At 32.3% G+C, this 25,219-nt stretch overlaps 1 pseudogene; it reads right to left on the bottom strand.

The window, feature by feature from the left end:
• Window positions 1–25,219, bottom strand: part of LOC149191086 (phosphoenolpyruvate carboxykinase (ATP)-like) — a 175,566-nt pseudogene that overhangs the window by 103,474 nt on the left and 46,873 nt on the right.

Below are 25,219 nucleotides of genomic sequence, written 5' to 3'. Positions count from 1 at the left end.
ACCTTCATTCCTGAAATTTGTACATGAATAACTACCTGTTAAATTTCAACCACTTTTTACATAAATTAAATCTAATGCTTGAAATGAAAGTTATGATGATTTTCCCTAGGCCACTTGTTTGAGACTGAATTCTGGAGCCCGAAAAAACCTTAACTTCCTTGGATCATATCTTAGAAATATAGCAAACCAATATGTAAAATTTTTACACGAAGTTCACCAATATTTCAGCTCCACGTGGTCAAAATTAAAGCTTTTGAAGCCTCGTAGAAAAAAAATTATAGTGAAAATTTCAAGATGACCTATTTGAAGAAGCAAAACTCGAGAATCCAAAGCTCTGATACCAAATGTTATGCAACTATCTCACAAAAGGATAGATCAATGACTTAAAAACTTATTCTCTTCAAGGGGGAAACCTCCTTTACATTACATAAATAAACAATTCTTGGATTATACAAATGACAAGACCTCCTTTGTATATGTAGGAGTCTAAGGGGTCACAATATAATCAGAGGCTACATAACAATAATAATGTAAGAGCACAACAATAACAATAGTGGGCTTCTATGGGGCACAACAATAACAATATGGGGCCTACATGGGCACTGTTGTAACAATTATCTTTTTGTTTCATTCAAAAAATCACTTGGAAAATATTTTGAAAAAAGATAAGGCAAGAGGTAGATGTAATAAATTGTATATCAGAATCAAAACACAAAAGAAACAAAGTGATATATCAGATTCACAAAAGAAACAAGTATTAAAGGGTTAAAGTCGGACTTGCAATACTATAAGTTGCATTTTATAAAGTTCGGAGGGTCCGCAATGATATGTATAATTGGTTCCATTGATAGCACTGATTCGATTTGCAATCGTGGGACGGACCTAAAATATATATATTATATTTAAAAGTTCGGCGGGTCCGTAAAGCGCTGAATACATATGTTGGTTCATTCACCAATTGATAATTACGATTCACGATAGCCGGACCCGAAAGGTATATACATCGTGGTTTTAAGTCCCGTCAGGTCCGCCACCCCACTGAGCTATGTACGTTGCTGATTGCGACTTGCGATGACGGACTTGAAATATATATGTTTTATTGTAAAGTCCTGGCAGGTCCGCTATGTCAAAAGCCCTTCATATATATTTTGTTTACACAATTTTATATGTATTTCTATTATAAAGGATTATAATAGAAAGGCCGGACCTGAAGCGTATATATATTATGATTTATAAGCCCCGACGGGTCTGCGAGGCGTACGAAAAGGTAGATTTCAAGCTACAAGCAGGTTTTTGGGTGGAGCAAAAACGGTAAATGGTTTTTATTGGAGCTCACCTGATCCCACTTATCATTCGACATGTAGTCGCTGGGTAGAGAGAGAAAACCACCCATTTCGAGCGGGCGTTCTTCGGGCTTATGTCCCACCCAAAATCTTTGTAGACCGTGATCCACTAAGCGCAGATCTACGATGGGTATATATTAGCCGAAAAGGTATGCCTTGATAGTTGTGTGGAGCTTGTATTAAAAGCGGAAAAAACATGTTTTATGGCATATTTTCATTATAAAAGGTATATAATGGAAAAGCGCAAATATGAAGGATTTATGCATAAGTCCAACACTACCATAGTTATGCGGCTTAAGGGTGCGTAAAGTTAAGTTTGCAGTGATATATCGGGCCGATTGCGATTTGCGATGGAAGTCAATGGAGCGTTGAGTGGACAGATTTGACAGGTTTATAAAGCAAGATTAACTCTTTTAAGTTGCATATTAATTAAAAGTTCATGTTAATTTCACTGTGTAAAGTGGAAAATCAGGGTTAGAGCCGAATCTGAAGGGGAATATAGTCAGGTATGTTTTCTTTGTGTTTTGGCTAATCAAAATGCTCATATAAGCCTAGGATTACACAAGCTAAACACATTTCATTCCGGCTAAAACGAATTAAGCATCATTAGGGAATTTACAGAGGAACTCGACAATGGATTAACAAAGCAAGCCGACAATTATCGTCCTTTTTCTGAATTCATTTTTGTTCTTGTTATTTCATGTTTTTTGAGGTGTCTTTTACCCTCTGTAAAATTTTGTAATAGTTTTTACTTCATATAGTTAGAGAAGCAGTTAAATAATTTGGGCAGTTTTAGAGATCAACAACTATTCCACAATGTATAAAAAGAGGAAAATTTACGAAGAAAGGGTTTGAATTTTGGAGAACCCGGAGACTAGGCCATTGTATTCCTGATATCATCATTGATTAATGAAAGAATTAGAAGTTTCCATGAGTTGTTGGGCATAATTTTGTAACCTTCTCTGTCATGTATCATCTTATGTTTTCTTCTTTCAAGTATAGTAATGAAGTTGCAGGTCTTTATTTGCTTATGTAGATAAAGTTAAAATTCCTTAAAAGAGTGCTCCTATACTTGATGTTTCCACCTTACTTTCTAAGTTATAGATAATAGTTTATGTGAAAGACCACCATATTATCTTTAACTTCTCCAAGAGTCATAGATAGTAGTTTCTGTGTTAAGCATCATATTGTCTATGATTCAATTATGATTTTCATAATTCTTCTAAGTTACAGATAGTAGTTTTTGTGAAAAACCAGCATATTATCTTTAACTTCTCGTTCAAGCTTTCTTCACTCATCATTTATATCTAGCAACAAATGGCATTCTGAAATGTTCCGGTCATACATGTATTAAGGGTTAAAGACCAAGTTTTCTAGGTCCCTCATTTGAGAACACAACAAACAATAAGTGATAGTAAATAATATTTATTAATGTCTTAAGCACAATTTCTCTACAGCCAGGAAATTGGTTTCTTAAGATACAACAGGCACAACAATAACAATAAGGGGGATACACTAGTATTATAGAGACCTAACACCATGTTTTGAAATTTTCCTAGGTTTCCCACAGATATCAAAACAAATGATAATCTAGGTGATATATTGCACCCTATAAATTTGTGTTACAATGCTTTTATTTCATAAATTTTTGAAAATTAAAAATATGCAACACAATACCTTAGGAAACATGTTTATTAGGCCAAATGTGACTAAATATCGTCAAAAACAACTTAAAAGAATTTTTCAAAGGAAAAATAAGATAATAACCATACATTTTTTTGACACACACACACACACACACACATATATAATGGTGGGGAGTAGAGAAAACGTAAAATAATTATTAGTCTTTTAAAATTTTTATTAGTTATTAATTTTCATAGAATAACTACTCAACCTTTTAGAACTAAAATCAATTATTTTATTAAAAGGTTGACCAGTTATACTAAAAGGTATGTCTATTTTGGAATAGGGCTTTTAAAATTTTAATTTAATTATCAATAATTATTAGGTAGATGGTAGGGATTTAATCTCCATTAAATATTCTATAATATTCTTAGTAGTATACATAAATAAAATATGGAGATTTATCTCCAAAGTAGTTATGTCATGCTTTCTCTTTTAATTAAATTGATTAATTAAAAAAATTGCCATATTAACAAGTGTCATATGAAATGATTTATGTTTTTTTTACCATGTGGTATTGATAAACCATGGTATTGTAACGGAGCATATTTACAGATTAAGAATTTCTATGGTAAAGTGGGTGTAAATCTCCATGGATAAGATTCTTGTTCCATGCGTTTTCATACGTAGATATGTTTAACTAATATAATTGTAATAATAATCATTTAAAATAAAGTTATAATAACATGAGAGATATTGTGAAGTAAGTGTTTTGATGCTTATTATGGATTGATGTCTATCCACATTTACCATCCATTTGATTTATATGGCTATGCTAGTCAACCTTTTATAACTAACAATAATTATATTAAATTCAACACATTGGCCCCTTATTCTTATCAATGGCTAATTTATTTCCCTATTCTTTTTATCAACTTCCCCCATAGCACACATTCACATTATCAAAGGATTCATTGTCCTTGATGATGGGTGAAGTGCCCACTTGGAATATTGAACTTTAAAAACATCACCACAATATTTATCCCAAAAATTCTTTAACAAATAAATTACTTTTTCTCTATATTTCTCCCACTCCCTCAAATCACCCTCACATATATTTAATTTTAGTTCTATAATATTTCTGTTGACTTAAATTAAAAAAACGTTATATTAAATTTCCCCATCCTCACTCTAATCCTCACCCTTATATATTTCTATTCATTTGATAATAAATTAGTTAATATTCAATGGTAAATGCTATTAAAACACATATGACTTATTGGAGGTAACCTCAACAATGACCATAACGATATAGACTTTCTTGCAAATACTAGCTTGGTTAATAATGTGTTTTGGTTTTTCAATAAAACATAAAATTGCTTCTAATAGGCTCAAAATTCAATTTTTTTAATGTAAGGAAACTAATTAACAATACAAAATTTAAGAACATTTGACAATATTATAAGTCTTCCCCTAACTAACTACTAACACTTTATTTTAAATGCATAATTTTTCTTTAATAAAATAATAAATTAACTTACATTCATAAATAACAATAAAAAAATGATAATTATTACTACTAATTTAATTGTACTAAAGGATCCATCTTAACTTCAAATCTGCCAAGCACCAAGAGGGATCAAATCTCTCAAGATGCAAACTTCTTTCCTAGTGCAAAACTTGAGAGAAGGTTTGAACATACAAAGATTTGATTCCTCTTGATGCTCATTAGATCCAAAATTAAGATGGATACATGTTGGTTCTTAACTAACTAACTAAATATTTATTTTTAATTCCTATCAATTAATTTTTAAAAATGGTTATGCTCTCCTATCTCTGTCCCTTAGTCCAGTCTGACTAGCCATTTCCCAGTCAAATATAGTCATTAGCTGGTTTAGCCTACCAGTTCAATATAGTTGTTACCTGGTCAAATATAGTTGTTGGATGTTTTGCTCTGACTATTTAACATGTTGCCTAGATCTGATTCTTCAACTTGTCCTGACGATGAACCACACTGGTTGGTTCAAAACATGTCAACAAAGGAATTCGAATGTGATTTACGCTGAAAAATTCTTCTCAAAAACATGATATGGATCACAAAAGTTTAAATTCATCAATATTATTTATATTTATACATATTTCACATATCTATATATAGAAATATTCTTATTTCTATATATAGAAACAAAGAGTTGGAGGGAAGGAAACTACAATATTATAAGGTGGTTATCAACCGCAATTTTGAAAATCAAAATTATCTTTGTATGTTTACAAGTGATAAAAATAAAATAAACATTTTCAAGATTAAGAACTCATGAGCTTCAGAGTGAAATTGATCAAAAGACTATGAGATGAAAGAGTTTGTCACATGTGAAATCCTAGGAGGGTTGAAGATGAAAAACACTTTCTCTTAGATTGTCCATCTTCTAGTCACACTCGATTTAAAATAGATTAGGAAAAAAGCCTATTATAAGTGTTAAGTTTATATGTATTTGTTAATTAAATTTAAATATAAAAATTTGAAATATAAGGGTTACAGATATGAATCATTATTTTAATTTAATAGTAAAATGAATCTTAAATTATAGTTAACACACACACACACACACATATATATTCTAAATTATCATGGTTATGAATACGAATAATTATTATTTAAATTTATTTTAGTGTGATATGTATATTATAATTTTTTTTCTCAAAAAAATTGATTGTAATTTTTTCGTAACTAGGTTGATCCAAGGATGGAGCCAGTCCATCTATTGGATGCAAGAATGATCAATTAATGGTGAGACTTTATGACCATGATTGTGCAAATTTTGCCGAGCTTGGATGCCCCATGGGATAGTTTAATTCCCTTGAAGGTGGCTTCCATCTCAAATCCTCCCCATCAAATTTGAACTTGAGACTTGGTGGGGACTAAACCCCACTCAAACTAACTAGTGTATGCCTCATGTGTTCAATTTTTTGGGTCCCAAATATACACATATGTGTAGTTGAAATATTAGTAAAAGCTCCACATTCTATTGTTCCTATAAATTCACATACAAATTATTTGTAATTTTATTAATAAAAATAAAATTACAATATGTCAAATCAATAATCAATTTATTCTTTTTAGAGCACCTCTCATTTAAAAAACATATGGATTACAATATTTTTTATGTTGATAGATATTTAATTAGTTATATTGCTAGAGATTTTGACTGAGTCATTAACAAAGAATGGGTTAAAAACCTATTATTAGAGAATAGATAAAAAAGGTTAAGCAACCTAGAAATTAAAGTATACCATGTTTATCAAAGTTATTTTGTATATTTTAATAATTTCTTATGTGAATTGTGTGTTCTATAAGTGGTGCATTTTGAGTGTAGTAGTCTATTAATTTAAATGTAAGATATTTGAAGCAGTAGTTTTTTATTTTATTAAACCTCTTTTAAACTAGAATAATGGATGACATTGACTTGATATTCACTATTTTTTCACCCAAGAATTTTTTTATATATATTTTTATTGGTATTTTTTTGGTTTTATGTGATAGTAGTCTCAATCTTCCCATCCAAGTTTCCTCCTTTATCCATATCCTTTTCAACGTATTTATCGTAGCAATGTTTGGATTTTTTTAATGCAATACACTTCCTTAAATATTTAAGGAAGTAATTGTATCTTATTCAATGCATTGATAACATATAGAGCTAAATATTAAAGCCTAGGATTAGGTGCTTCAACATTTTATGCATATAAAAGGAGTCTACTTGAATTTCATTAGAGATGGATAATTTACAAATACATGGAAATTATGACATAAAAGAATGTGTAAAATATTAATGTAATGCTTCTCATAGAGATAGCCTTAAAACGTTCATAAAGATAACTTAAAAAAGTTCAACTATATAAGATTAACTATTTCATGAAAATGTAGCTATAGAGAGATCAATGTACTTACATACTAGACTAGTTTGAGTTTTCATAAGATTTCCTTATTAGAAACATGAGATGATTGAGTGAATTCTCATCAAGATAGCTAAAGAGCATGATGTATGTTAGTCTAGTGGTGTTGGAAGGGTTAGTTGTCTCTATTGACAAGATCCTGTTGGCATTCTGATGCATGTGTTGTACTTGATGGCAACCCACTTGTAGAAAAACAACTCACTTGTATATGGTAACTAGATGAATCTATATAACTATATGAATCTACATGAGAGATATCAGATGTGATAGAATGCATGGCAGTTGTGTTTACATATGTGACAAAATGTAGGGCAGTTCAAAGGAATCAGTTTAGAAGTAATGTACAATGGAAAATCACATTATAACATGTCTATTCAGAGGGAACAAAGTAATGGTACAAAATAATAGGATGATGGAACAAAGGACTACAGATCAGAATCAAGAAGTTGAATAAAAAGGACATTTTCAGGTATGTTAAGTTGTATACACGGGTATAGTGTACAAAAAGAGTGTATACATGAGGGTTCACTGTATGCATGTACTTTCACAAGAGGAAAAGCGCGTATGTGTTGGAAAATCAAGGAAATTCAAGATTAAAGAATACAAAGGGTCAATACCATGGTATTACCCACAATATTTAGTAGCGTAACGACTATTTGATCCCATCCAAGAATACCATAGGTTCTAAGTGTTGTTTTGGTCCGAGGTATTGAAAAAGGCTAAAACTATATAAGGAGGAGAATATCAAAGGGCTAAGTGCACAAGTAATGAATATATTATGAAGTGTTAGATCAAACTCAATTATGCATGTTATGGGTTTCTGATGCATTGCTTGATATGAACTAAGTATGCACCTGAGTGTTTGATGATGGATGAGATCTAATAATGGATCAGGATCATAATGACTTATCTTATGTGATTTGATAATGGATAACCTAGATTTGAATGATAACAAATGATTTATCCTTTATATGTCATGATCTAGGTATATCTGAAGTTTGGAATGGTCGCGAAGTTAGAAGTAATTAATTACATATATATATGCTGGTTTTCCTTGGTGAAGGTGTGTATACACACTAGTTTTGCATTTCCAAGTAGCGTATTCAGAAGAAATGCTTGTTATTCAGGGATGATTGATTTATCTGATCAGTGTTTTTGTTTCACTGTTGTTTGTCTATGATGTCTTCATTAGATCTGGAATTAAAATTTATTGTATAAGGAGATTGAGTTTGGTTGATTGATTGATTGAAAAAGAAGGGTGATCCTTGTTGCTATCCGTTTAGAACTTTGTAATATGGCAGTAGATCTTCAAAATCTCACTCATTGGTACAATTTGTGGTTTAGAAGTTTTATGATTCAATACATTTAGAGGTATACATAGGTTTGGCTAAAGGAAGTAGTGTATACATGCAGGTTGGCTTCATTGAAGTAGCGTATACATTTTGACACATGAATTTTGAGGTTACAGTGGGTTCTGGTTATTGATGCAGTGTTCTGGGTTTAGATCTGTGCATTGGTTACAGTGATCTGTCTATTCCAGTTGATTGGTTGAATTTGATTAAAGTTGAATGAATGATTGATTCAGTTGTTTCAGAGGTTCAGTGATTGTTTGATTCAGTTGTGTCAGAGGTTTAGTGATTGTTTGATTCAGTATGTCAGAGGTTTCAGTGATTGATTAATTCAGTTAAGGTTGATTCAGAGATTGATGATTGGGTTTCAGTTATATCAGAGATTGATGATTAAGTTTCAGTGATTGGTTGATGCAGATGTATTGTAGTGGTGATTGATTTTGAGCTTCAATGTTACTAATTGGTCCAGTATGAAAATTTGATGAAATGTGGCATACATTTTGTGTTGTTGTGTACCAGGAGTATCCAGTATGAAAATTTATGAAACATGGTCCCTGGAGGATATTGAGGGTTGAAGCCTTCAATGAGGAAGTCGAAGTTTACTGCCAGTAGTGGCTAGTGATTTGATCAAGGGGTTGGAGCTCCCTTCTAGTAGGAGTTGGAGAATGAGTGAAGTTTGTAGCCTTCTGTAGGTCGGCAACTACGTACTAGTAAACATATCGGCTAGTACAAGAGCTAGGGGGTTGTAGCTCCCTTCTAGTAGAGGTTGGAAAATGAGAGAAGGTTGTATCCTTCTATAGGTGGGTTCCTGTGTACTGGTATGAGTCTACACCAGTACAAGATTGTAAGCATATTATTCTTTATATTAAAATAAGATAGAGACAACAACAATAGGTGGCTTTTCTCCCACATTGGGTTTCCACCTTAAATCTTTGTGTTCATGTGTGTTGCTTTAATCTATTATTACTGCACATGGTTACTGTTTAATGTTTAATAAAGTACTTATGCACTAATTAAATATCAACATATGATGAATTAACCGAATCATAAGTTCACTAGATATACGTTGGTTGCCTTAAGAACAATTGCGTGCACATGCGATTTCCATTCACTGAAGTAGCATATATAAATATGATTATGGAAATGAAAAAGTTATTGATTTGTAAATACTGATTCACCCCCCCCAACAATTGGTATGAGAGACGGTCCTTTGGCAGAAGCTTGATTGCTTGAAGAAGATCCGTAGTAACAATGGCAAAGAAGCAAAAGAAGAAAGTACCCAAAACAAGAAGACATATCAAAGGAACTGTGATAATGGGAGATACGATTGGCCATTATCTGGAAGCAACTCTTTAGATTCAGAATCACCTTAGAATTAAGATGAAGAAGCAAAAGAATTATCAGGTACGAATTTATTGTCCTCTGCTGATACATTTCTCTATTCATTTGAAGATAATGACTCTGACAACGAAACAACTGAATTTTCTCTTATGGGTGAAAGAGAAAGAAATCAAACAGAGGCAGAATTTAAAAATCTCATAGACAAAATTAGAGATCAAAAATATATAATTGATAAAAGGGAATGTGCCCACAAAGAAGAAGTTACGAGGTTAAAAGCTCAGTTGGAGGAAGGAAACAAAAGGAAGCAGTACAAGGAAATGGAATATCAATGTCAAAGGCTACAATATGAATTGGCATCATTGAGAAATGAAGTAAATGAAAATGATATAGAAATCAAGAAACTTATAGAAGGATCCAATTACTATAAAAGTCTTCAAGTTGAGATAGTCTCTTTAAATGAAGATCTTGAAAATTAAAATAAGAAGAATGAAGAATTACCTCAAGAAGATGAAGAAAAAGAAAATGAGATTCTCAAATTAAAACAACAAGTGGAAGAAGGAAGAAAAGCTGAAGAAATCATGAAGAAGCAGTGTCTTGAAAAGGAAGAGTAACAACAGGTAGAGGTAAATATCCTAAAAAATAAATTAGAAGAAAAGAATAAAGTTTTACAATTTCAAGATAATACTAAGATTTTAGATGATATTCTTAGTAGTCAAAGGTCTCCTTCCATCAAATCTGGTCTTGGTTTCCATGAAACTGTTAAAGGTGAATCTAGCTCACAAACGGAGGCAAGGAACTCTAATGCAAAACCTAAAATGCTCAACAAGGAGATAAGAGGTCAACCCCACCAACAACCAATGAAAGAAAGTCTTCAAAGAAAATCATTTACTCCTAACTATGGAAGTGATAATCAGTGATTTCCTCTAATGAATAATGTTGAATGTTTTATATGTCATAATTTTGGACATGTTGTAGTGAGATGTAGAAGTAGAATGGTTCAAGCTAATAACCATCACATAGAAAGATCACGAACTTCTAGGTACTTTAAGGGATATTATTTTTCTTACAATATGTTTGGTCACAAAGCCATTGACTACTATAGAGGGAATATGAAACATATAATATGTTATGATTTTAACAAGTTTGGGCATATAGCAAAAGAATGTAGGAGAAAATTTCGGCCAACATACCAAAAGGAGAAAACATCACCACTCCAAGGTATGGAAGAAGAAGGAAGTATAGTAAGAAATATGTGGCATAGCTCAGTATATAGATAGAACAGATTTAGGAGGAACTGAAAGTATGAAATTTCACTTTTCTAATTCTCTTACGTAGGTATCATGAAGACAAGTCACGTATTTACGCGAGTTGGAAGCTGCACAATCACGTATATGTTGGTTTGATGTAAAAGTAGTAAGACGGACTCAGGAAAAGGGGTCTGATATGGTTCAGTCAATTATCAATAAGCCTTTCTGTTTTGATGATGATTACAACCTATTGATGATATGTAGAAGTGATTTTGACCCTCATAAGTTGTTGATGGCTTGATGTATAACTAGTTGATGATGATGCCTTGATGATCCTTACTGATATATGCAATGATCAGATCTGCCAGTGAACAGGTGGCACAGGTTTAGGGGGAGAATATACTATGCTTCTAATAATGCATTGTTTTCATTATGTTTAGAAGCCATTGATACATAACGATTCTTATCAATGGTGAGGATGCTTATGTTGTTGAAGCGTTTAAATGATACATCATGCTAAGCTACAATCATGAGTTTCCTATGATGAAATCTCAGATGATACTTATATTGCTTGAGCCACATAGTTGTTATTCAAATCAGATTTATGGATGATTGTGGATGACCCTTTTGATAATTCATAGAGTACATATGGTATCTTACTTACATGGTAATATTCATAAGGACAAGGAGAAGAACAAAGATTGAGTATACACCTTCATTATTTGATAAGTGTCAGTCCTTTTATGTTGTTGTCATCATTCCTTGAAAGATGCATAAACTTCATATGGTGTAGTTATGGATGAGGATCCCCATAGTTCTTGGCTCTCACATGGTATATTGGTTGAGGATTGTTGCTCTAAATGGTATCAAGAACGTTTGACAAATAACTGTGAGCACATGGTTTGCTAAATTTCACATTGATGAGAAGCTAGATACATATTGCTATCTCTATGATAGATACATGATGATTACTTAAGTGGAATATTGGTAAATATTGTTGGTTGGCCAAGAGAATGGTGATATTGTAGGTTTCATGAAGGCATATCTATTTGGAGACATGGCTTACTTAGTCACATAATGATGTTGAATTCTTACTTTATGATGATAGGTTTGATACTCACATATGTTGATTATCATGGTTGATGTTTATCAGATGTGGGATTTTACCAAGGGATGATACATGGTTGATATATTGAGGGTTCTTGTGGAAAGATCATGCATTTCTTGATGATGATCATGACTCTGGTGTTTTCACATACATATGGTATGATGTGAATAATTTTGTGTTACTTCTTGGAGATATGACATATGCTTAGTTGATTCATGGAAGGTTATGATAAGGCTCTTTCTACTAAGGAAATAGAGCAAGTTGATCTTGATGAGATCAAGAGGATGATTTGATAACTATATGCGGCATACTTTGTCATAGGTTGATGATATTTACATTGTCATATCTTGGGAATAGATGATGGACATATACCGGTTGCTGGTTTGTATGTTGCTGACATATGATTATGGTGCAGATCATATATGGTGTATGATAGTTGCTGATGACTATCATGTTCTTGTTTAGATATTTGGTCTTTGTTATAAATTTCATGTATATCATTCGATGTAAAGGTCATATAAAGGACCATGATGTAATAATATGTCTCTATCTGTCATAGTCTTTTAATGAGTCCTTTTTGGTCATATGATGTAAGTAACCCCACTACGCATGGGAAGGATGATGTAATAATTGCTATATTTCAGTCATGTACAAACAATTGGTATATCCCCACTTGGTTGGGTAATGGGAAGGATGATGTAATAATTGCTATATTTTAGTCATGTACAAACACTTGGTATATCCCCACTTGGTTGGGAGATTGATGTATGTGTGAGTCATTGGTGATAGGAAGGTCATAATATCATATTTGAGCTATAGAGTCATGTTATTCTTTTGGAAAATATTTTTTCAAACTCTGCATGTGCTCAGGCGGAGCATGGATGGTTTAGTGCATCTCAACATGTAAAAAGGGGGAGTTTAATCAGAGAATTCAGCATGTGCCTAAGGGGAGCATGATCAATGTTCATATTTAGTTTTTCAGATATGGAAGTCTTCATTTTGGTCAGAACATTTCCCTTGATCTCAAAAGGAGAGAATATCTTGGTCCCCCCTTTGCCCTTGATGTCAAAGGGAGAGAGTATCTTGGTGTTGCTTGATACATCTAATAGGTTCTACAACTTGAAGTAATCAACACCAATATGGTTTCCATCAAGTCCAAATGGGGATATTGTTGGCATTATGATGCATGTGTTGTACTTGATGGAAACCCACTTGTAGCTGAACAACTCACTTGTATATGGTAACTAGATGAATCTACATGAGAGATATCAGATGTGACAGAATGCATGGTAGTTGTGTTTACAGATGTGACAAAATCTAGGGCAGTTCAAAGGAATCAATTTAGAAGTAATGTACAATGGAAAATCACATTATAACGGGTCTATTCAGAGGGAACAAGTAATGGTACAAAAGAATAAGATGATGGAACAAAGGACTACAGATCAGAATCAAGAAGTTGAAGAAAAAGGACATTTTCAGGTATGTTAATTTGTATATGTGGGTTCATTGTACAAAAAGAGCATATACACATGAGTTCATTGTACAAAAAGAGCGTATATGTATGCACACATTTTCACAAGAGGAAAAGTGCGTATGGGTTGGAAATCTAAGGAAATTCAAGATTAAAGAATACCAAGGGTCAATACCATGGCATTGGCCCACAATATTGAGCAGTGTAATGACTATTTGATCCCGACCAAGAATACCACAAGTTCTAAGTGTTGTTTTGGTTGGAGGTATTGAAAAAGGCTAAAACTATATAAGGATGAGAAGATCAAAGGGCTAAGTGCACAAGTAAAGAATATCTTATTAAGTGTTAGATCAAAATAAATTATGCATGTTATGGGTTTTTGATGCTTTTCCTGATCTGAACTAAGTATGCACCTGAGTGTTTGATGATGGATGTGATCTAATAATGGATCAAGATCATAATGAATTATCTTGTGTGATATGATAATGGATAGCCTAGATCTGAATTCTAACGAATGGTTTATCCTTTATATGTCATGATCGGGGTATGTCTGAAGTCTGGAATGGCTACAAAGTTATAAGTAATTAATTACAGATATATATGCTGGTTCACCTTGGTGAAGGTGCGTATACATGTTGGTTCAACATTTCCAAGTAGCGTATTCAGAAGAAACACTTGTTGTTCAGGGATGACTGATCTATCTGATGAGTGCTACTGCTTTACTATTGTTTGTTAATGATGTCTTCATTAGATCTGAAAGTAAAATTGATTATATAAGGAGATTGAGTCTAGTTGATTGCTTGGTTGAGAAAGAAGGGTGGTCCTTGTTGCTATCTATTTAGAAATCTATAATATGACAGTAGATCTTCAGAATGTCACTGATTGGCATAGTTTGTGGTTCAGAGGTTTTATGATTCAGTATCTTTAGAGGTATACGCGGGTTGGACTAAAGGAAGTAGTGTATACATGAAAGTTGGCTTCATTGAAGTAGTGTATACATTCTAACACATGATTTTTGAGGTTATAGTTGGTTCTGGTTGTTGATGCAGTGTTATGGGTTTAAATTTGTGTATTGGTTACAGTGATCTGTCTGTTCCAGTTGATTGGTTGAATTTGATTAAGTTTAAATGAATGATTGATTCAATTGTGTCAGAGGTTCAGTGATTATTTGATTCAGTTGTGTCAGAGGTTCACTAATTGTTTGATTCAGTATGTTAGAGGTTTCAATGATTGATTGATTCAGTTAAGGTTGATTCAAGGGTTGATGATTGGGTTTTAGTTATATCAGATATTGATGATTAAGTTTCAGTGATTGATTGATGCAGATGTATTACAGTGGTGATTGGTTTTGAGCTTCAATGTTACTGATGGGTTCAATATGAAAATTTGATGGAACATGGCCTACATATTGTGTTGTTGTGTGCTAGGAGTATCCAATATGAAAAATTATGAAACGTGGTCCCTGGAGGATAATGAGGGTTGAAGCTTTTAGTTAGAAGTCGAAGCTTCCTGCTAGTAGTGGCTAGTGATTTGATAAGGGGGTTGGAGCTCCCTTCTAGTAGCAGCTAGAGAACAAGTGAAGGTTGTAGCCTTCTGTAGGACGACGCCTATGTACTAGTAAACATGTTGACTAGTACAAGAGCTAGGGGGTTGCATCTCCCTTCCAGTAGAAGATGGAAAATGAGAGAAGGTTGCAACCTTCTACAGGTGAGTGCCTGCATACTGGTATGAGTCTACACCAGTACAAGATTGTAAAAAAATTATTCTTTATATTAAAAGAAGACAAAGACAACAACAATAGGTGGTTTTTCTCCCACATTGGGTTTCCACCTTAAATCTTGGTGTTCATGTGTGTTGCTTATGTGTGATGGTTTATTATGTTATTACTGCACATGGTTACTGTTTAATGTTTAATAAAATATTGGTGCACTAATTAAAGATAAACATATGATGAATTAACTGAATCATAAGTTCATTGGATATACGTTGGTTGCCTTAAGAATAGTTGTGTGCACACATAAGTTCCCTTCACTGAAGTAGCGTATATAAATATGATTATGTAAATGAAAAAGTTATTGATTTGTAAATACTGATTCATCCCCCCCCCCCAAGTATTATTCCCAATCGATCCAATAATTGATGTAAATCAAATTTAGTCAACTATTTAAGTTAAAAACGTAAGTCAGGTTCATCATGTAGCTGGGTTAACCAACCAAGGTAGTTAGACAATCACAAATACTTTGTAACTAAATCATACAAATAAATAAGTCATTGATGTAAAAGATAATAGAGAGAGAAGAAGATATTATATTGATGTGGTATATTAATAAAGTTCTTATTGTTGGTCTCTCATTACTTAAGTTATCTTCTCCTTTCTCTCATCTATGTGTATGTATGTATCATGGTTTATGTGATGTTCTTTGATTCTCAGTTAGGATATTACTGTTCACTGCTTACAAATTATTCTATAGATTACAACAATGGTTAACTTCTCAGTAGTTCCTGGATCCAAGATGGAGTGAGCATACATACATAGATGTTGAGTATAAGGGATATTTTGAGAATGTGGGGGTGAAAAATCAACAATTAACGTAAGAATTATGCAAGAATAAATTTATTCACATTAAAAGAAGCTAGAGAACACTTGTTCACAGAAACCCATGAGAGATTCTTACATGCCATCCCTGAAAAGGTTATTAAATACATTAATAATCATGCTTATGAATATACTTGATGGTGATAAAACGTTAAAATTGATTAACTAATGCCAAAAAAATTTGTATGAGTGTGTCAAGAAAATATACAATGACCGTTATGAAGAACAAGCAAATGAGGAAAGATTATCAGTCAACAAAATCAAAAGAACGTTCCAAAACAATCTTCATGATGGTTTCTTATGTACCATGCCTTCCCTTTTGCATACATTATTGTTAGATAAATTGGTCATCCATATAGTTAGATATTGATGACCTTTAAATACTCCACTTACAAATACTAATAGGGAGCAAAGTCATAAAAATTAACAAATTTTTTTATAATATAATTGCAAAAGAAAGCAAAATGCTTGAGATTACTTCCTAAATAAATGAGTTTAGTAATTATTATAACCATCATTAGCCTCAATTAAGTCGAGGCCAATGATGGGGAGGTCATTGATTCGTGAGATTCCTTAGTTGGAGTTGATTGGATTGACTACACTAAATAATATCATGCCACAATTGAGGAGTAAGTTGATTGCAAGAGAATCTATATTAGAGGAAGAATCAAATTGAAATAATATAGTACAAATGCAATATCATAAGCCTTGAGACGAGATTCAAAAAATTGAAATAGACAAAAGACAAAGGAAATGAGAGGATATGTGTAATATAAGATATCCCAGAACATTTGGAAGAAAGACACTCTAGGAGTGACTAGTCGATGCACTAGACTCATCTAAGATTGGTGGAGACCAACTAGCTTCGAGAGGAGCTATCTCAATGATTCTTAGAAGATATAGCTTGTAGTTGGTTGTGGCAACAAATGGTTCTTGCTAACTAGTAGATACTACTGAAAGTATGGATATTGATGAATCTGACCCAACATTGTAATAATCTCCCATTCCTCATGACACTAGTCCTCATATTAGAGAATTCCTCAAGAAAATATTAAACTTAGACCCTAAGTTGTCTTCAATCTGGTATAAAATGGATTCATAAGGGAACCTATATGATAGAATGTTGATCAAAATTCCATTAGTACATCAAATTTGGGGAGGTTGATAAGGCCGTGGATACATAACACTCCACACCAAGGATATCATGGACATGCACCCCTTTCCAAATTTAATTATTGAAGAGGAAGATTCTAAATCAACTAATAGTTCAAGTGAACTAGTGTGTCGTTCACATAATATATAGATAAATCCCACCAAATAGAAGAAACTCTCCTATAGGAAAAGAAATTGAACTTTGGAGAATTGACTAAACTAATACCAATGGAAGCAATACCTTCAACTTCCTTAGTTAAGTTGACCATTCTGTAGTCGACTAGTAATACTCAATCGACTTCACAATTATTTGAATAAAGAAATAAACAAATGAAAAATAAACCCCCCCAGTCCCCCTCAATAGAAGACACATTCTAAAAACAAAATGGGCCTCAATGATGTCCTACTATATGAAGGTGAAAAAAATCCAAAATGGCATAGGTTTGTATGTGTGAAATTTTGGGATGCATAAAATATTATAGTTGAAGACAAAAAAATGGCCTAGTTTGCAAGTGCCCTCAGAAAAAAAGCATTGAATTGGTTTATTAACTTCATAAAATTCAAAAGAAGAAGTAAATAAATTCTAAAATCCATCTTCTTATCTTTCTTCAAATAATAATATGTCAAACATCTTCTTTCTCAAAGACTTAATAAGTTAAACAATGACAAGGAGAAATAATTCAATAATAGGATAAAAGATTCAAGGATTTGTTAATTCAAATCCCTTTATCCATATATTATCAACTATTGGTGTAGTTTTACATATCACAATTATTACAGAAAATTAGAGATCCAATGTGAATGCTTGACATCAAATTATTTGAATATGCATTAAATAAAGTGAAACATATTGAGACATATGAAGGTTAGCCATTGACGACATTGTCTTAGACTCACAAGAACTTGAAGAATTTTTTTTAAATTATTAAACAATCACTAAGAATCTTAGATACCCAAAGAAATTAACTCAGGTGAAAAAACTGTATGTAACACCCTCCTCCCACATCTACCCAAGTAACCGGCTAACCGGTGTAAAAATATGATGAAGAGTTACTATGATATTATTCAACTCTCTATGTATCAGTTAAGGAAGTGGAACCAATAGAACACAACCAACTTGACCTTCTACACATGCAACAAAACCACCATGAGCAATCCAACCCATCTAGGTGACCAACCCTTGAGACAAACTGACATTTTTCTACTTTAAAGTCTCATTCACTCCCTTCACATGGGAATGCATGCAACTGGGAACCTCCAATTGCTCCCACAACAAGGAATGCCCACGACTAGGGACTTTTCCAGGTAGTTCTGTGTTAGTGACTCCAGATTTTGTGCCACTTTTTCAGGGCCAGGATTTAGGCCACTTCCCAGAACCCCATGAAACTTCTAGAAATGAAAAGTAACACCAAAACAATGATACAAATGAAAATACTTGAGCAAGGACTTGATTGGACCCCTACTAGCCATGATAGGCATTTTGTCAAACATGTCACAATATGCATTCTACAGGTTTACATGATAGATCTAAGCATAAGGGTCTCACACTTATCTAAGAATCACTAAGAAGCATTGTTTCCTTATCACAATAACTTCATTACCATATATTAAGCCATATATTCATTGTAGATTTAGTGATTAACCAAAACATGATGAGAGTCATATATTTTCACTGTCATAAAACCCACTCATAACCAACATATAACCAACAAAGGTATCAAGGATATAACAACCATATAAGCCACATATAAACAAGTATATTTACCCATAAAATAACAAGGAGAAAGAGAGCCCTTATTTACGATTACATAAGTTGACCAAACATGGGATTTCCATGAACCACTTGACCATAGACATATATATTTTCAACTTAAAAAAAAAATCAAAAAACATTTAAAATTTAAAAAAAATATCTATTTTTGATTTGAAAAAAAAAGAACTTTTAAATTTTTTATTAAACCCTATATGTTTTATTTAAAAACAACAAAATTTAATATATATATATGTGTGTGTGTGTGTGTGTGTGCGTGTGTGTGTGAGATTTTAAAAAGAAAATAAACATTTAAATTCTTATAATGAATAAATATTTTTTATTTGTTTTTTTAAAACAAACATTTCATTTTTGTTTTTTTAAGTGGAGTTTTTTTTATTTTAAACACTTCAAACTTAAAAAAAAAAAAAAAGAAAAAAAAATTTAAAAGAAAAAATAAATAAAGTTTACATAATTTATATACATTTTTTTTTTATTTTTTTTTTAAATAAACTTAAAAACAAAATTTTAAACATTTTTTTTTACTTAAAAAAAAAAAAAATTGACTTACGCCTCCGCCTCTCGGCTGCCCATGGTGGCATGACCCTAGGCGGAGGAGGCTACATGCAGCCCCTCTGCCCAAGGCCATGCCACTCGCCACCGCCTGACCGCCCATGGTGGTGCGACCATGGTTGGATGGGTCGATTCCGGGAATCGACCCGCTGCCGCCTGGCTGCCTGTGGTGGCGTGGCCCTCGGTGGAGGGGCTGCATGAAGCCTCCTCCACCCAGGGCCGCACCACCATGGGTGACCGGGAGGCGTAGTGCGTGAGTCCAATTTTTTGTTTTTAAACTGTATTTAAATATTGTTTAATTTTTTTTTTTTTAAGTTTATTTATAAAAAAATAATAATTTGTTTATTTCATATATATATATATATATATATATATATATATATAGTTTTGAAATGTTTTTTTTTTAATAAAAAAATATAGATTTTGTTCCAATTTAAATGTTACTTGTTTTTTTTTTTTCAAAATACATATATAATTTTTATTTTTTATTTGTTTTTTGTTTTTTTTTTTTTAAATATTTTTTTAAGGTTTTTTTAAATGTTTTTAATCTTAATTTTAGTAGTTTTTTATTTTATTTTTTTATTTTTGTTAATTTTCTATTTATTTATTTTAATTTTCAATTTTTTTTATTTTTATTTTTATTTTTTTTTTTATTTTATTTTATTTTTAATTTTATTTTATTTTATTTTATTTTATTTTCTGAATTTTATATTTTTACTTACTTAATTTTACAATTTTATTTTTATTTATTTTTTTCCATAATTTTGTTTTTTTTTTTTTTTTTTTCCAAATTTTTTTATGGTTTACAAGATAATTTTTTATTTTTTATTTTATTTATTTATTTTTATTTTTATTTTTTAAATATATTTTTCTTATTATTCATTTGTTTATATTTAATTTTTTTTTTTAGTTTTTTAGTTCTTACCTTTTGTAGGTTAATTTTTTTTTTTTTTTTTTTACGTTTTTATGATTTTTTTTTTTTTTTTTGTTAATTAATTAATTAATTAATTTTTATATATATTGGATTTTTTTTGTTTTGTTTTGTTTTGTTTTTTTAAATTTTATGTTTTGTTTTTAATATATATTTTAATTTACGTTTTGTTTTTTTTTTCAACCTTTTTTTTGTTTTGTGTTTTTTCATTGTTTATATATATATATATATATATATATATATATATATATATATATATATATATATATATGTATATATATATATATTTTTTTTTTTTTTTTTTTTTATGTTTTCATTATTCTTTTGAAATTTTAATGTTTTTCGGAGTCATGATAAAACCTTTTACGCCATTATTTTGAAATTTTGAAAATTTGCCCTTGAAAAAAAAAAATTGATATTCGAGGATCAACACCTTTTGTTTTGAGGGTGTTTTTTGCACAAAATTTATCATTTAAAAAAAGTGTTATTCGAACATCAACACTTTTCGTTTTGAGGGTGTTTTTTGGACTATTTTTGCACAAAAAATTGGTTTTCACCGCAATTTTTAAAACATGTTGAAAATTTACCCTAGAAAAAAAAGGTGTTATTCCAGCATCAACACTTTTCATTTTTAGCACTGTTTTTCATGTTTTTTTGGGTTTTTTGGCTAGAGTTCCCGTTTTGAGTTTATAGTTCCCGTTTCAAAGTTTACATTATTTAAAAGGATATAATGCCTGCATCTACAATAAGGGAATCTAGAGGCCCACACCTCCACCCTCAAAGTAATTCTAGGATTCAGCTCATTCCTAGGAAGTCTAGAATCGTCTACCAAAGTCAAAGTTGCATCTAATGTTTAGCACTACAATCTCGTGCCACTTGTGTTCTAAGTGAATAGTTACTAGCTCATTGTTCCAGGGCACACTCCCAAGGTGAATTTAATTCCATGTGGAAATGATAATGATGAAAACAAATACATCCCCAACCTTCCCTTCTCTATTACATAGTCCCTTGGGAAATTTGATCATCCCCTCCTGTGCAGTCACACACCTTCCAAGTTCCGTTGGCACCCTCATCCTAGGCAATCCATCCCTTGGCAAGGTTTCTTTGCATCAGAAGGTCCAAAAGCCAAGGCATATCCTTACCTCAAAACCATAATATCGGTCATACCATGCTCATGGAAATCAATGGACACTATTTGGTGTCAGTGTCCCATAATGGCCCTGTTCCTGAAGTGCTTTACCATCATACTATTTCTTGTTCCAATTCCTTTCACTCGCACTACTAATTCTTGTAGTCAGCTTCAACCACCCAACTGAGAATTCTCATGCTTTCCTATCCCAAGCACATAAATGCCATTATATTTAAAATATATTGAAATAAATTCACATCATACCTCATCGGTACCTCATCAATAAGGTACACTTTCAATTTTGTTCACTTCATGTCACAAAAATTCAAGCTAGCTTTTGACAAAATCATCATGTATAAACATATCACATATGATTATCTCAAAACACAACCATAATAGATCAAAATCATTAATCACATGCAATCATCATAAAAAAATCATATATAACATGTAACCATCACAAATCATAATCATAGATCACATGTAACCATCATAAATCAGAATAATAGATCATATGTGACCATCATAAATCAGAATCATATATCATACACATAATAAAACTAAAATAAAATATTGATACTTATCCTTTAATCAGTCCTTAGCTTCTACCTTCGTCCTTATTCTATACACACATTAAATTGGTTGCCACACTCGACAAGTACCTAGTGCATTTTATTGTCTTCAACCATGTACCCATACACATAATTTACATCACATTCATACACCCACACACAACATACAACACCAAAAAATACATGTAACTACACCTAGTATGCAACAAGCCACATACAACATAATACATACACCTACCCCTGACGTACAACATAGCACATACACCTGATGTACAACACAACACAGACACCTGCATCCAATGTACGACACAAAAAAACACATACACCTACATCTAATGTAAAATACAACACGATACATATATGTACATAGAGTACAACACAATGAGTACATATGTCATGATACCATGGCTACCCAATGCGCATACATAGTAACGAATGTACACAACACAACATGTACGACATGCACACAATACCACATGTACACAAATACCATATGTACAAAATGTAAAAGTACCACCTGTACACAACATGACCTGCAAAATGTGTGCACAACATCACATGTACATGGCACCACTTGTACAACGTGTACACAATGCGACATGTACACCACACCACCTATACAATGTGTACACAATACCACATGTACATAACACTACATACATGAAATATACACGACACTACAAGTACACAACGCAACATGCATGACATGTACACAACACCACCTTCACATAACACCACATGTACATCATGTACACAGAACCACATGCACACAACACCACATGTAAAATCATGCACACAACACCATATGTACATAGCACTCCATGTACAACATGCACACAACAACATATGTACATGACACTACATATACAACATGTACATAGCACCATATGTACACAATGCCACATATCCAACATGCGCATAACACCATATGCAAACAACATTGCATATCCAACATGCGTACAGTACAATATGTATGCAACACCACATATCCAACATGTACATAGCACCACCTATACCCAGCACTGCATATGCAATATACACACAACACCATATATACAATAGGCACACAACATCATAAGTACACAATACCATATATGAAACATGCATGCAACACTATAGGTGAAACATGTACGACATATACACAACAATAGTACCACACATCTAGACACCACACCGACTCTACCAAGCAATCTTGATTCCAATGTCTCTCTGCCATCCATGCTTATCCTAACATGTTGTGGATCACATTGTTTTCATTCCACTGATGTATTTCTTAGCATTACTTGTCCATAATGTAAACATAGACATAATATAAACACATAATATCAACTAAAATCCACATGATACTGACCTCATAAATTTGTCAAGGCTACTCTTCCCACTTCATTCCTCATAAGACTAGGAACATATTTCATTCCCCTCACTTGCATAAGGAATCATTCCTCTATAGAATGACTCCTAACGACCCTGTCAGACGTCAACATACATACATACATATATATACATATAAACATTAGCATAAAAATAATCATGATCCATGATGACCTTGTCAGACATACATACATACATACATACATGTATACATATATAGACATCAACATAATCATGATCACAATATAATTACCAGATATCGTAAGGTTAAGGTTAAGAGAACTTGCTTTATCCATTCACAGTATCCACAATATTGAAAACAACGGTTCCTAACACAACCGAGGCATCTGATGCCTCAAATTCATTTACTTTACCTTTCTAGTTACCCTTCTCATGTTTGTACTGCCACCATCCATTTACCACAATGGACCCAACCAGTCCAAACGATTATCATATTCTTACCTTCAACTTCCCTTACACATGAATCAAGATTTATCCAAGTCTCACATTACTTGTTGGGTTTCATTGAACTCTCTTGATTTCATTAAATTCTTCCTTCCGCAACCAATTCTCAATACCCTCGAAAACATAAAAGGAAAGAACAAAAAATAGATAAGAAGAAGACCATGAAAACCAATAACAATATGACACCACAAACAAATTGTTATGGCCATACACTAGAAATGAAAAAAACTGCAAATCAAGCAAGAACAAATCACAAAGCATCGAAATCACACTACTCTCAATAGACACCATGGCTCAATCCCATGGGTCTTGGGCTTCCAAGGGAAATCTCAACATGAGCCTTCGTCAAGATTTCATAGCAGTATATTTTTTCATGGAATTCCATACATCATACTACAAAACACAAATAACTATTAGTGTATAAACAAATATAAAAATATACTAGCTATTTTACCTTGTTGTGCCAAAAACGTTGCCATGTAGGCGAACACATTCATGTCATCTCTCATGGAAATCCAATTCTGTTGACAGATGTAGTTATAACAAGACTCCATCTGTTATACTCGTCAAATACATGTCCATGAATATAGAACATACCCACATAATTTAAGACAAGATTAGGGTTAACAAGACTTTCTGAATGCAAAGCATTCATTCATTCAAAACTGTGGTATCCAAAAAAAACCAAAGGAATTCTTACCCAATTCCTTTATTTTACCTTTTACCTCGCTACAATTAAGTCTTACTACATGCTATCACATCGCCCAACTATTAATTATATAAACAAATCAACTATTACTTTGTCATGTTAATACCAAGCATGTTTACCGCAATTGTTCACATATGTCGATCACATGTTCCATATATTAAGACAACATATTTATTAACTTGGAATCAACCTTTACCAAGTCTAACAACCATGTCCTAATCCACAATCAACTCACATTCATTGGTCATAACACATCATTCTACAACTATCACCTTCTTACACTCAAGTACATATAAACTTTCTCAACACATAATGTGTCAACACAACCATATTAGAACAAGATAATTACCTCATGCAATCTTCTAGACACATACTCATACCATGCAATTAATAAAAAATTCAAACAACAGATAGATGACATAATAGACACCAAACACTCAAACTCCAATAGATGACATAATCAAACATTCAAGCACCAAGTAGACAACATAAGAAAACTCATACCTTAATGTATCTTAAGGGAGGCTATCTTGTC

This window comes from Pinus tabuliformis, chromosome 3_1 (assembly GCF_031772625.1).
Source record: "Pinus tabuliformis cultivar Carrire ecotype Pingquan chromosome 3_1, CPIR1, whole genome shotgun sequence".
NCBI lineage: Eukaryota > Viridiplantae > Streptophyta > Pinopsida > Pinales > Pinaceae > Pinus > Pinus tabuliformis.
The sequence above is the reverse complement of the archived record's forward strand: the minus strand, read 5'-3'. Positions and strand labels throughout refer to the sequence as shown.